The sequence below is a fragment of the Emys orbicularis genome, chromosome 3 (genome assembly GCF_028017835.1).
Source record: "Emys orbicularis isolate rEmyOrb1 chromosome 3, rEmyOrb1.hap1, whole genome shotgun sequence".
NCBI classification, from domain to species: Eukaryota; Metazoa; Chordata; order Testudines; family Emydidae; genus Emys; species Emys orbicularis.
This window is the reverse complement of record NC_088685.1, coordinates 112,627,620-112,643,132: the sequence shown is the minus strand read 5'-3', so window position 1 is coordinate 112,643,132 and position 15,513 is coordinate 112,627,620.

Genomic DNA, 15,513 nt, shown 5'->3' with positions numbered 1-15,513 from the left:
AATGCATGGTGTCTCTTATAGAAATGGTATCCTACCACAGATAAATGTACCACAAAGTGGCTGAATACAACTGAACACTAACCCACCATTTATAGTAAAATGTTCTCATTAAGCATCTTTTAATTTAAGATCCTTGCTGCAAAATACCATGCTATGACTGCCTGAAAATTCTCACTGCATGCAGCTGTTCCAGTAGCAACTGCTTATTGATGATGCTTCAGATTTGAGTAGGGTATAAGGAAAAGTCACTCAGGTGATGACTATAACTGTTTGACTTAGGTTGTAAGTTCTTTGAGGCAGTAACTGTTTTTTTGTTTTGTGTTTGTACAGCCCCTCACACGATGGGGTCTGGTCCATGATTAGCACTACTACAATACAAATAATAATAATAATAATAATACAAGAAGAATAAACTGGATACAGTCTGCCCTCAGTGTACCTGAGCAACCAAATTTAACTAATTGTAGTCAGTATGGTCTTGTGGGTAAATTGAGGGCAGAATCTGGCCTTTTATTTAACAGTGTAGAAGACTGCAGGAACTCCTCACTTAACATTGTAGTTATGTTCCTGAAAAATGCAACTTTAAGAGAAACGATGTTAAGCGAATCCAATTTCCCCATAAGAATTAATGTAAATGAGGGGGTTAGGTTCCAGGGAAATTTTTTTCACCAGACAAAAGACTATATTATATATATATATATATATACACACACACACGGTATAAGTTTTAAACAAACAATTTAATACTGGTACACAGTGATGATGATTGTGAAGCTTGGTTGAGGTGGAGGAGTCAGAGGGTGGGATATTTCCCTTACTGCTAAATGATGAACTAGCAATTGGCTGAGCCCTCAAGGGTTAACTCTCTCACTCTGCAAGGCAGCAGGAATGGAAGGAGATATGCGCATTTCCCTTAAGTACACTGCCTTGTTAATTAGATCAGCTTGCTGCAAGCTCCCTCCATCCTGAGCCCTGCTCTATGGAAGATGGGGTAAGCAGGGTGCAGGAGCAGAGGAGAGGTGGACACCCTGACATTAGCCCCCCTCTTCCTTCCCTCCCCCGCAGCACAGCAAGCAGGAGTCTTGGGGAGCAACTCCAAGGCAGAGGGCAGGAGCAGCACATGGCAGTGGGGGGAGGGACAGCTGAACTGCAGGCAGCTGCTGCACAGGGAACTTAGGGGAGCGGGAAGCTGATAGGGGGAGCTGATAGGGGGCTGCCAGACCACCCTGGTTCCAAGCCCCCACCAGCTAGCTGCAAGGGGCTGCTCTTCCTGCAAGTAGTAGACAAAGCAGGCGGCTGCCAAACGACGTTAGAAGGGAGCATTACACAACTTTAAACGAGCATGTTCCCTAATTGAACAGCAACGTAACAACGAAACAACATTAACTGGGATGACTTTAAGTGAGGAGTTACCGTACTGAGAAAGTCAGGAAGCCATGCCAGAATCTTCTCAGTTGCTTTTTCGTGAAGAAGAGAGAAAGCTGAATTGTTCATTACCCCTCCCCATATCTGCTCATCATGAAGCCAATGACTCAGAGTAGGACACAAGGTTCAGATACAAAATGGAAAGGAGGTTGCTTCACCCCCTGCCTTGTTCTTTTCCTTGTACAGAAGAAGCAAGGAGAGCTTTATTGGTCTTTCCCCCCCTCCCTGTGTAGTCCCTTTTATCTTGTTGCCTTATTTCTGACTTATTTTTCTCTCTCTCAGTGAGAGAATAGATTTCCTCCGCCCCCCACCCCTCAAAAGCTCAATGATACATAGTAATTAACAAATAGAGATGTGCAAATTGTCCTGCTCCTCCTTGATTTGACGTGGATCACAAGCATCACCAAATTATCCTGGAAGAGTTGTTGTTCATCTGATACAGATATTTTCAATCTGTATGAAACTAAAAGGGAATTAAAATATCACACGGCCTTGTGAGATTTCCACCCTGAACTAAACAAATTTTGAATCTAACCTTTTGACATTCTCCCCATCATCACTAAGAACTAGAGAAGAGACAAATCATTTTGGACTGATGTTTCTGGACTTTCTATTTCCCCACAATCTCCCACCTCTCATACTGTTTTTCTTTCATCATAGTGAGTACTCCTGCTCCTGAAGATATAGTTCAGGTCAAGACCCAATGATGCAGAAAGCCATGGTCACACTTTATAATAAAATGATTGCAATTTTGGTGATTATGCTTTTTGATGAAAATTTTCCAGTAATTAATATAATCAGAAGGTTAATTACTCAGTGCACCTTTGGTTTCAGAGCTCATATAAGTACTTTTAGAATGGTATTTATGCTATAAGAGATTACATCCAACCCCTACCCCCCAAACTATGTTAAAAGAACATTACGGTTGCCAAGACCAGCACTCAAAAGTTAAGAAATGCCAGAATTTAGGTTGCCTGTGCAATCTTAATTTGCTCCTCTCACCTCCTCTTGAGCATTTTGCTACAGTCTTTAATTACATGACCTCATATGATTTTTCCACAGGATCCAGCCTTATTAAGTGAATTTAATATCTCTTTTTATCTTCATCATTCTGTGTGTGGCCCCATGCCTTATTTACCACACACCAACCAAACCATGCACTGATTACAGAATTACTAAATTTCCTCATGGGCATTTCTATTGTGCTCTCACCATAATAGCTGAGTGCTTCACAAACAGTAATGAATTTATCTTCACAACACCTCTGTGGAAATAGGTGGTATTATTCTCATTTTACAGCAAGGGAACTGAGGCACAGAGAGATTATTATTATTAACATCTAAATTGTGGGAAAAAATCCTCTAATTTTGTGTGCCCAAACTGAAACACATAGGGCTTGATTTTTCAGAGTACTTAACAGCATTTTTTAGTGCTTTAAATGTTCAAAGCACAGCTCCTATTGACTTCAGTTGTCAGTGGTGGAAATCCCTCAATTCGAGAATGATCTCTACCATGGATTTACATATTCGTCCCAAGATGACTCAGGAGTCCAATCCTGGAACCACAGATCCACCAACAGTAGTTATAGATATTTCCTGGCGGGGCAGCTGCCTGCTGGGAGAAAGTTCTTTCTGTTTCCTTCCTTCCCACTCTTTTTCAGCTTCGAGGACAAGGTGCTTGTCCTCGAAGTGAGCCACTGCCAGATGGAGGATGTGGTGCCATTGAGGTCAGTTGGTGGCTTACTCCTCCCAGCTTGTGATGTCCACATCAGTTTTCTTGAGATATGCTTTCAGTGTGTCTTTGTAGTGTTTCCTCTGATCACCATGGGAACTCTGAGTAGAGGGCTTGTTTTGGGAGGTGAGAATCTGGCATCCGCACACAATGTCCAACCCAGCGGAGTTGGTGCATAAGGATCATCGCTTCAATGTTGGTGACATTGGCTTAAGTGAGGATGCTGGCATTAGTGCAGCAATCTTCCCACTTGATGCGAAGGATCTTCTGGAGGTATCATTGGTGGTACCTCTCCAGACTCGAGGTGCTATCGATACGTCACCCAGGTTCGCATCCATAGAGGAGCGTAGGGATGACAACTGTCTTATAGACCTGAATCTTGATGTCCTTCTGTAGGTCACGGTCCGTGAAAATGTGTTGGAGCAGTTTCCCAAAGGAAGCACTTGCACACTGGATTCTGTGCTGGATCTCACTGTCGATTTTTGCATTTTGAGAGAGTTGGCAGAAGTGCTCGACAGTCTCCAAAGTCTGTCCCTTGATGGCAATTTGTGGTGGGTCATGTGCAAGGCCTGAGGCAGGCTGATAGAGCACTTTAGTCTTCTCAATATTAAGTGAGAGTCCTAAGCTTTGGTAAGCTTGTGCAAAAAGCTTTTTGAATTCAGTTATAGTTACAAGTGCTGAGCCCTTTTGCAAATCTGGCTCCATGTGTCTCAGGTTGGGCATCCAGAAAATGAGGAACACACAATTAGTGAACATCTTTGAAAAGTCTGGTTTAAGTGAATCTTGACTGACATCACACAGGAATTCTGTGGCAGAGGCAGGGATAGAATCCAGTTCTCCAGGGCAGCAGTCATTTTCCTTATCCATGAGATCCTTTCTTTTTCCTCAGTGCCCTGCCTCATTCACTGCACACCTTCCAACTTCTGAAACAACTGAGGCACGCTGAGTACAGACAAGTCTTCATCACACAAACCTGATTCATTTGGGAAAAAAAGTATGTGATCATGTAATTAATTATAGATTGCATCATAATGCATACTCATAAGGGGGTTTATAGTGAGGCACTTGTTGGGCCCCTCTTGTTTCAGTGGGAACACCTCAGCTTGATGCAACACCAGTGTTCTTTATTTACAGTTGTTTTCCTGCCACCACTTTCCACCTATGTACAGGTTTCGCAGCCAACTTTGCAAAGTGCAGGCCTGGCCAGCAACAGACCAGAAGGCTCCCACCTGCATCTGTGCCTGGCCTTTCTCTTCCCCGCTTCCTGTGGCTTCCTCCCAACCTTTATAGCCCAGACTAATGAGGCTGGCAGGTGCTGCCCGCTACCAGGCAGACACAGGGCTATTCAACAGCCCCAATCCATTGGCAAGGGCTGATTAAGTGCTTCTCACTCAGCACCCTGTCACAGGGCTTAATTAAGACTGCACAGGCAACCTTAATTCTGACTTTTTCTCAGTTTTCAGTGCTTGACTTTGCAACTTTAACATTCCTTTAACATAGATGGATGTAATTTCTTAAAAATACAGACTGAAAGATAGGAACCATATTGACCTGCAACAGGGGTCATCAGCAAGGTCTGGCCCATTAGAGCAACAGTCCAGAACTCTATCACTTGAGCTAGTAACTGGTAGCAGTAGTAGGCTGTTATCTTCTCTGTAAAATAGTCACTAGATGGGAAGGAGAGACAAACACTTTGCCAGTGGACAGAGGACTGTAGAGTCTACGGACTCCTGGGTTCAATTCCAGGTTCTGTAGGGGAATGTGCACTAGTAGTTATAGGTTTCAGAGTAGCAGCCGTGTTAGTCTGTATCCGCAAAAAGAACAGGAGTACTTGTGGCACCTTAGAGACTAACAAATTTATTAGAGCATAAGCTTTCGTGGGCTACAACCCACTTCTTCGGATGCATATAGAGTGAACCATATATTGAGGAGATATATATACACACACATACAGAGAGCATGAACAGGTGGGAGTTGTCTTACCAACTCTGAGAGGCCAATTAAGTAAGAGAAAAAAATCTTTTGAAGTGATAATCAAGATGGCTCAGTACAGACAGTTTGATAAGAAGCAAGTGTGAAAATACTTACAAGGGGAGATAGATTCAATGTTTGTAATGGCTCAGCCACTCCCAATCCCTATTTAGCCCTGAGTTGATTGTGTCTAGTTTGCATATCAATTCCAGCTCAGCAGTCTCTCGTCAACTTCATGAAAAAACTCGTACAGATACAGACAGACATCATCTTCCTTTCCAAATGCAAGCAGATGGACATCATACCAAAAGGACTAAAGGTAAAAAATCCATTACAATCTACATATCACACAGACTATGCTGAGAGACTGTGTCACACACTCTCAAAGAAACTGCGAAACCACCTGATCAGCATCCTATACAACAAACAGGGAAAGATTAAGAATGAGCTCTCAAAACTGGATACTCTCATAAGAAACCAACCTTCCACACAAACTTCCTCATGGATAGACTTTACAAAAACTAGACAAGCCATTTACAAGACAAACTTTGCCTCTCTACAAAAGAAAAAGGACACTAAACTATCTAAACTGCTACATGCCACAAGGAGCCACAACAGTAGTTCCCTTAACCCACCCAGCAATATTGTTAACCTTTCCAGCTATACTCTTGGCCCAGCAGAAGAGTCTGTCCTATCTCGGGGCCTCTCCTTTTGTCCCTCCAGACCCACGAACATGATACAGTTCTGCGGTGACCTAGAATCCTACTTTCGACGTCTCCGACTCAAAGAATATTTCCAACATACCTCTGAACAGCATACTAACCCACAGAATCCCCCCTACCAGCACTACAAACAAAAGGATTCTGCGTGGACTCCTCCGGACGGTCGAAACAACAGACTGGATTTCTACATAGATTGCTTCCGTCAACGTGCAAAGGCTGAAATTGTGGATAAGCAACATCACTTGCCCCATAACCTCAGCCATGCTGAACACAACGCCATCTACAGCCTCAGAAACAACCCTGACATCATTATCAAAAAGGCTGACAAAGGAGGTGCTGTCGTCATCATGAATAAATTGGAATATGACCAAGAGGCTGCTAGACAGCTCTCTAACACCACATTCTACAGGCCATTATCCTCTGATCCCACTGAGGATTACCTAAAGAAACTACACCATCTGCTAAAAAAACTCCCTGACAAAGCACAGGAACAAATCTGTACAGACACATGCCTAGAACCCCGACCAGGGACATTCTATTTGCTACCCAAGATCCATAAACCTGGAAATCCTGGACGCCCCATCATCTCAGGCATTGGCACCCTAACATCAGGCTTGTCTGGTTATGTGGACTCTCTCCTCAGACCCTACGCTACCAGCACTCCTAGCTATCTTCGAGATACTACTGACTTCCTGAGGAAACTAGAATCCATCGGTGATCTTCCAGAAAACACCATCCTGGCCACTATGGACGTAGAAGCCCTCTCCACCAATATTCCACACACAGATGGACTACAAGCTATCAGGAACAGTATCCCCGATAATGTCACAGCTAACCTGGTGGCTGAACTCTGTGACTTTGTCCTCACCCACAACTATTTCACATTTGGGGACAATATATACCTTCAAGTCAGCGGCACTGCTATGGGTACCCGCATGGCCCCACAGTATGCCAACATTTTTATGGCTGACTTAGAACAACGCTTCCTTAGCTCTCGTCCCCTAACGCCCCTACTCTACTTGCGCTACATTGATGACATCTTCATCATCTGGACCCATGGAAAAGAAGCCCTTGAGGAATTCCACCATGATTTCAATAATTTCCATCCCACCATCAACCTCAGCCTAGATCAATCCACACAAGCGGTCCATTTCCTGGACACTACTGTGCTAATAAGCGATGGTCACATAAATACCACCCTGTACCGGAAACCTACTGACCGCTACACTTACCTACATGCCTCCAGCTTCCATCCAGGACACACCACACGATCCATTGTCTACAGCCAAGCTCTAAGATATAACCGCATCTGCTCCAATCCCTCAGATAGAGACAAGCACCTACAAGATCTCTATCAAGCATTCTTAAAACTACAATACCCACCTGCTGAAGTGAAAAAACAGATTGACAGAGCCAGACGAGTACCCAGAAGTCACCTCCTACAAGACAGGGCCAACAAAGAGAATAACAGAACACCACTAGCTGTCACCTTCAGCCCCCAACTAAAACCTCTCCAGCGCATCATCAGAGATCTACAACCTATCCTGAAAGATGATCCTTTACTCTCACAGATCTTGGGAGACAGACCTGTCCTCGCTTACAGACAACCCCCCAACCTAAAGCAAATACTCACCAGCAACCACACATCACTGAACAAAAACACTGACCCAGGAACCTATCCTTGTAACAAAGCCCGATGCCAACTCTGTCCACATATCTATTCAAGTGACACCATCATAGGGCCTAATCACATCAGCCATACCATCGGTGGCTCGTTCACCTGCACATCTACCAATGTGATATATGCCATCATGTGCCAGCAATGCCCCTCTGCCATGTACATTGGCCAAACCGGACAGTCTCTACGCAAAAGAATTAATGGACACAAATCTGACATCAGGAATCATAATACTCAAAAACCAGTGGGAGAACACTTTAACCTGTCTGGCCATTCTTTGACAGACCTGCGGGTGGCTATCTTAAAACAGAAAAACTTCAAAAACAGACTCCAACGAGAGACTGCTGAGCTGGAATTGATATGCAAACTAGACACAATCAACTCAGGGCTAAATAGGGATTGGGAGTGGCTGAGCCATTACAAACATTGAATCTATCTCCCCTTGTAAGTATTTTCACACTTGCTTCTTATCAAACTGTCTGTACTGAGCCATCTTGATTATCACTTCAAAAGATTTTTTTCTCTTACTTAATTGGCCTCTCAGAGTTGGTAAGACAACTCCCACCTGTTCATGCTCTCTGTATGTGTGTGTATATATATCTCCTCAATATATGGTTCACTCTATATGCATCCGAAGAAGTGGGTTGTAGCCCACGAAAGCTTATGCTCTAATAAATTTGTTAGTCTCTAAGGTGCCACAAGTACTCCTGTTATTTTTTCTAGTAGTTATAGACTCTCTGCCCCATGTCTCTGTCTCTGTCCCTTTTTGCTGCTATCTTCCCTGTGCCCATACCTTGTCTCTGGGCCCTTATTATCTCTCTCCCCCAGCTCCTGCCTGACCTTTGTTCCTATCCAGCTCCTCAGTTCCTGCCCCTATCCCCTCCTTCCCATTCCTATCCATCCACCCCGGCTCCTGTACTACAGTGTCCTTATAGTCACTGTATTCTAAAGTGTAATTGGCATCACTTTGTTCTTCAACTTTAGCAAACAACTTTCTTTACTATTGCAAAAGTAGTTGAAACTACATTGTAGGGTGAGGGGAAGAAAAATGTAGGTTACATACCTGTAAGCTGGAAGTTCTTTAAGATGTGTGGTCCCTGTGTATATTCCACATGTGGGTACACAAGCACATCATGCACCTGACACTGGTATTTAGTGTTCATTGGTCTGCACCTGCATGTTGCTTTCCTCATGCTCCGAACCAAGGGTGTAAGTTTAAAATAGCAGGGATTTCTACAGATTCTGGAGATGACTGGTTACTTTGCGCCAAGGAAGAGAAACAACTCCATTTAGCCAGATAACATTTTTCTGGTGAAGTCTTCGATGGTGAATAGATTGAACGGCCTCCCAGCATGAACATTTTAGATATGGTGCCCGTCCAAATAACAGGCCATGAAGTGAAGGGGGCCTGTGTTGGGATGTCTGGTCTTGCCATTCTCCAGAGATAGTAGACCCAGGAAGTGTTGGATGGTGATGGGCAGATGGGTTAGCTGAAGGTCCAGAAACCAGAATTGTCTGAGCCAGTTGGGTGCTATAAAAATGACTTGAGCTTTATCATATCAAATCTCCTGCAGAACTTGTGATAACAGAGGGATGGAAGGAACTGGAGAGACATCAGTCCACACCGGCCCTTTCACCCTTGGTTCAGAGGACAAGGAGAGCAACTGTGCAGGTACAGACCAACAAAAACCTACTTTCTAGAAATCTCTGCTCTCAGGCGTATGGTGCACATGTGTACCCACGTGTGGAATACACATAGGGACTAGTACTCAAAGAAGAATCAATTACTTTTTTCACTTGGGGTGCTTTACTGAAAAAAAGAAAAGCAAATTTAGGTAGTTTCCTCTTCACAAGCACAATTTTTTGCACAACTGTGTTTGTAAGATTCATGTCATGCAGTTCCATGGATGCCAACAGGGAACATTCTATCACAAGACCTTTGTTTCACTGGTTGCATCATTTAACTGAATATGGGGACAGAGTGAAATGAACAGGGATGGTCTAATATAATAATAATAAATGGAGATATACCTATCTCCTAGAACTGGAAGGGACCCTGAAAGTTCATTGAATCCAGCCCCCTGCCTTCACTGGCAGGACCAAGTACTGATTTTGCCCCAGATCCCCAAGTGGCCCCCTCAAGGATTGAACTCACAACCCTGTATTTAGCAGGCCAATGCTCAAATCACTGAGCTATGCCTCCCCCCTAAAAGAAGGTAATAGGAAAAAAGTGTTTCAATAGCATTTGGCAGCCTCATAGCAAAATATTTAAAGCGAGAGCACCATTTAACAATGTGTACCATTCCCCTTATGTATTTTCAATCTTTTCATTATCCTCTTTGATATACATTAGCCTCATCCTAGCACTTTAAACTCATCCTCGGTTATATTTAAATGTGTTACTACTCTCTTGGCAGTTGTGAACCATTAAGTCTAGATAGGTTTAGATATTATTTACCTGATAAATGAGTCCAATCATCCACCCAAGAGTGCAACTAACCTTACATATAATTGCATGGTTTTAAAGGGAGCAATTTAAGATGTTTGCAGAACAGGGGCAGTATCTAGTTCAATGGCTAAATTTATACTATAACTAAGGCAAAGAGTGGAATTAGAAAATGTCATCTAGCAGTGTTAAACAATTGTCCATGTGATCACTTGTCATGGCGACGAGGCTCTGCCTTGTCTTGGGTTCAAACTACAGAGCACAACAGTGGCAGCAGACACCTCATTTTTGCAAATCACTTGTGATACTTTGCTAGAGTCTCCAACGATGTATCACAGCTGTCTATTTTTCAGGAACGAATGAAGTGGCCAGCACTGCTGATACTCTTTTTTCATATCATTGCCCTCTGCTGTCAAATACGGAGAAGGAATCTAGCAAAAGCTAAAGGGCTGTGGGGTTTGGAACATCTGTTAATAATATCATACATGGGAATCTTATAATTTCACATGCCATATGTAATGGGGCTCGACTCACCAGTGCGGCGCCTCCTGCTGGCCATCCTGGGAATTAGTTCTCCTTTCGCCAGAACGCCCTCGTCTAGTGGTGTCTCACCCATCATCGCTCTTGCCTCCAGGACCCATGTCACTCCCCAGACCACGGCGTCCTCCTCTGGACACAGCCCTCCGGCTGTGCCCCACTCGGTTCTCTCCCCCCTTCCGGGGGACCTGAAAGTCCTCAGTCCAGCCACTTGCCACGGTGGCAAACTGCAGTCTCTGGTCTAGCCACTCACCTCACTTGCAAACTTCAGTCCATGCACTGGTCACTCCCCTCGGTGGCAAGTGGGAAGGCACGAGGGGGGGGACCCAGGCCTGCCCGCTACTCCGGGTCCCGGCCCAGGGACCCTATAGCTGGCAGCCACATACTGCCCCTCCTCCTACTCCACCATCTGTTTCTCTGGGCCACTTCCCCACAGCCCTAGCACCTTCAGGGCCTCAGGGCATGTCTACACTACCACGTGGGGTCGATCTAAGATATGCAACTTCAGCTATGTGAATAGCGTAGCTGAAGTCGACACACTTAGAGCTACTTATCGTGGTGTCTTCACTGCAGTAAGTTGACAGCTGATGCTCTCCCGTCAACTCTGCTTGCGCTCCTTGTTCTGGTGGAGTACCGGAGTCGACGGGAGAGCACTCAGCAGTCAATTTATCGCGTCTATACTAGCACAATGGGGTCCTGATCCATGAGTGGGGCTTCTAGGCACTATGGTAATACACATGTTAAATAAATGAAAATACAACTGGATACCACAAATATCATTAATAATCTGAGAGATAAGATAAGTGAGGTAATATTTTAACTACTTGTGTAAATCTTAGGTACGTATATGCCTCTCTCCCTCCCACCCATCCTCCCACACACCATAGTATCCTAGCCCTCAAAATCTAATGTGTTATCATCACAAAAAAACCTTGAGGTAGGGAAGTGCTATTATCCCCATTTTAAAAATGGAGAACTGAAACACTCAGTGGTTTGACCAAGGTCACACAGGATGTTAGTAGCAAAGCATGGAATCGAACTACTTGAGCTAGTTTCCTAACCTCTGGACTGTCACTCGGCTTCTCTTCGTTGCCTGATTTTCAAATTGCAACAGCTCCCATTGACTCAGCACTTTCGAAGAGCAGGATATTTATTTAAGCACCTAAAAACAAGATACGAGCCTCACCCATTTTTAAAAATATTGATCTTCATGTACATTTAGGCCCTTATCCTCCTAATAAGGCCCTTATCCCTTAAAATGAGAGGAAGGGATTGCTTGTGTGGAGCAGTTTGCAGGATTGGGCTCGTGGCTGTTATTGTTGCAATATATGTCTCTTAGAATTTAGATTTCCATAGTATTATTTTATGTATTTTTATCTTTAAATAAATTTTATTCTATATGAAGGTCAACAGCCATCTATAGACCAGCTTTCTGTTAGTGTACCCTGACTGGCCCATGCCAGGACTTTCATCTCATACCCATTTGGTTGGGCATCCTTTGCTCACAGGTTTGGTATCTTCTCTCAATCAGCCCTGACAGACTGAAGTCCCGTGTTTATTCACAGAAGGGGTTGTGATGAAGTGGGACTGTTCTTAATGTTTCCTCTGAATACTGTGTGTGTACCTCAGTTTCCCCTATGCATTTCTTAAGTCTCCAGTGTGCATAAATGGCTGACAATCTGTCTCCTAGCAACAAATGGCCAGGGCCCTTCCCCCCTTGCAAGGGGATAGCTAAAGGTGAACAAAGACATCAGGTGACCTCCTGGCTCAGGAAAGAGACAAAGGCCAGAAAGGAGGGGCTGGAGGGGGTTTTCAGTTTGGAGCTGGCTGGGGATGGGAAGTGAGGGCAGATGGGGTTGTCTGGCTCACTGGGCCCCAGAATGGACCCGGCTGAGGGATCCCGTTCTCTGTACCTACAAGCTCTGTTTTAGACCGTGTTCCTGTCATCTAATAAACCTCTGTTTTACTGGCTGCTGAGAGTCATGTCTGACTGTGAAGTTGTGGGTGTGCGCAGGACCCTCTGGCTTCCCCAGGACCCCGCCTGGCGGACTCGCTGTGGGAAGCACACGGAGGGGCATATGCTGAATGCTCCAAGGTCAGACCCAGGAGGTGAAGCCGTGTGAGCTTCTTGCCCTGAAGACAGTTTGCTCCATGGGAGAGGAGGCTCCCCAAAGTCCTGACTGGCTTTGTGGGGAGCAGTTCCAGAGCATCGCCCGGGGACTCAGTGACAGCGGTATACTGTAAACAGAGAGATGCCCCCACACAATCCTGCCAATGTGCATCACTGACTTGGACATACATTGTGGTGAAAGAGTCGGAGGTAGAAAGTTTGTTCGGTCTCTACACTCATTTGCTCCTTGGCATCTCTACCTACAGTGGCGCTAAGTATGTCTCATTTTTGTTATGTGGATGCCTTAATGCTGGATCAAGACCTCTGCCTCTTTTCCAACAAGTATATAAAATGCAGATGGTAGTGGCTGACTTTTGGTTCAAACAAATGTCAACTAGAACTTTATTTCCCCTTACCAATCTCGCATGCCATACAGCCTTCCCATCCCCTAATTCCACCATATTAGGTAATACATTCATATGGTTTATACACTTGCTGCATAAAGGTCTTGAAAGTGAAGCATAAATGTAGTGCTGAAAGGCAAATCCACCTGAGCCCGGCAAGTCCTAGCATATTATATTAAAATGATCAGCCTGATGAGTGTTCAGGTTCTGCTTCTTTTCTTTTTTTTTTTTTTTTTTAAATCATCTTGTCTCCATTAAGACTTTTTTTTATTGTGATTGAAAGATGAAAGAGCCTCATGACCTTTAAGAAATCTTTCCCCCTCCTCTCTGCCCTCTTCCTGCTTCCTCCTACAGCAGTCTTCCATTAAAAATATAAAAAAGTTTATACTTTTCTTTTTAATTAAAATGTACTGAACAAGACCAGCTCCAGTTCCTGCCAGGCATCACTCTGATTATTAGTACTTGCAATTTATCATCTGAGTCACTTGCTAGCAGGGACAGAAGTCCCTGAAACTGAATTCTCCACAGCAAGCTGGATTTCATTATGTTGCTTTTCTATTAAATATCTGCTTTTAAAGAATAGAGGAAGAAACTGTAAATAGGTCAGACATACCTGTGATGGGTCCCCCCCCCCGGGTGCCACTTGGAACTGGGGTATCATTGAGCCTGCCTGACCCACCAGCCTGGGCTCCCTTCACACTGTATTTCTGAGGCAAGCCAGCCAAGCCCTCCCTTTGGCTTCAGACTGCACTTTACCAGCACACAGACAGGTAGGGACATGCCCAGCTGCAACTTTGCACACAGATGCTGAGATCAGCTCTGCATGGGAAGACTCAGGCTATGTCTATACTACCACAGTAAGTCGACCTACGCTACACAACTCCAGCAACATGAATAACATAGCTGGAGTTGACGTACTTTAGGTCGAGTTACCGTGGGGCATTGACGGGAGAAACTCTCCCGTTGACTTACCTTACTCTTCTCGTCGGGGGTAGAGTACAGGGGTCAACTGGAGAGCGATCTGCTGTCGATTTGGCGGGTCTCAGAGCGTCGATCCCGGCTGTAGTGTAGTCATAGCTTCAGCTAAGGAATTACTCAAGTGGGTAGACCCAAAATTCTACTGCACTGCACAGAGAATTGTACAGTATAAGCTCATGAAATTTGCCCTCTCCCTCAATGTGGAGCGAGATATGCAACAGTTCTTAGCCCCCCAGTTATGAGTTCCACACACTGGGTTTTAGACAAAACAAAAGCAAGTTTATTAACTACAAAAGATAGATTTTAAGTGATTATAAGGGATAGCAAATAGATCAAAGCAGATTACCTAGCAAATAAAGCAAAAGCACAATCTAAGCTTAAGATACCAAAGAAACTGGTTACAAGTAGTAATTTCTCACCCTAAATGTTGTTTTAGGCAGATTGCAGAGATTCTGGAAGGCCAGCTGCACTTGCCTGCAGCTTAAAACTTCAGATATTTCATTCACAGGCTAGACAACCTTCCAGCCTGTGCTCAGTCCTTCTCCCCGCCTCCAGTCTTTTTCTTAGATTTTTACTGCAGTCATCTTGGGCAGGGATTCAGTGAAGAACGAACCACTATTATGTCACTCCCCTGCCTTAAATAGGTTTTACATATGGCGGGAATCCTTTGTCTTCCAGTATAATTCCCACCCCCCGTCAGTGGAAATGTACTAATTTTATCATGTATCAGAGGGGTAGCCGTGTTAGTCTGGATCTGTAAAAGCAGCAAAGAGTCCTGTGGCACCTTATAGACTAACAGATGTATTGGAGCATGAGCTTTCGTGGGTGAATACCCACTTCGTCGGATGCGTGTACACCCACGAAAGCTCATGCTCCAATACGTCTGTTAGTCTATAAGGTGCCACAGGACTCTTTGCTAATTTTATGATGGAGTCCAGTATCAGGTGACATGATCACATGACCCTGCAGCCATAACTCAAAATCTATTTGCAGCTCTTAAGGAAGGCTTTCCAGGAAGGTGGGAGATTTGCATCTTCAAAGACCTATTGTTTTTCCTAATGGCCCTTTCCAGCCAGCCAGCTAGACTGATTGCATTCTGTCTAGTGGGAGTTCCCCAGGTGTAAACACATTTGTAATAAGTGCATAGACAATATTCCTAACTTAAGATACAAAAATTATACATGCATACAAATATGCTAATCATATTCAGTGAATCATAACCTTTCCAATGATATCTCACATGACTCATCTTGCATAGAATACATCTTAGATATGTTATTATCATATCATAACAATATCTCCAAGAATATGGGGCGTAGTGACACAATAATTATAAGTTCCCAGGGTCTATTATTACAAGTTGGCTTTTTCCTTTGAAATGCCTAATAAATAATATTATCATTACTTATACTTTTGTATTTTTAGCTATTATAAGACTAGATTCGCTCGCTCACAGGGAATAGTCCCACTGAAAGGTAGCTGATCATATTTTGTTACATCAAGTACTAACA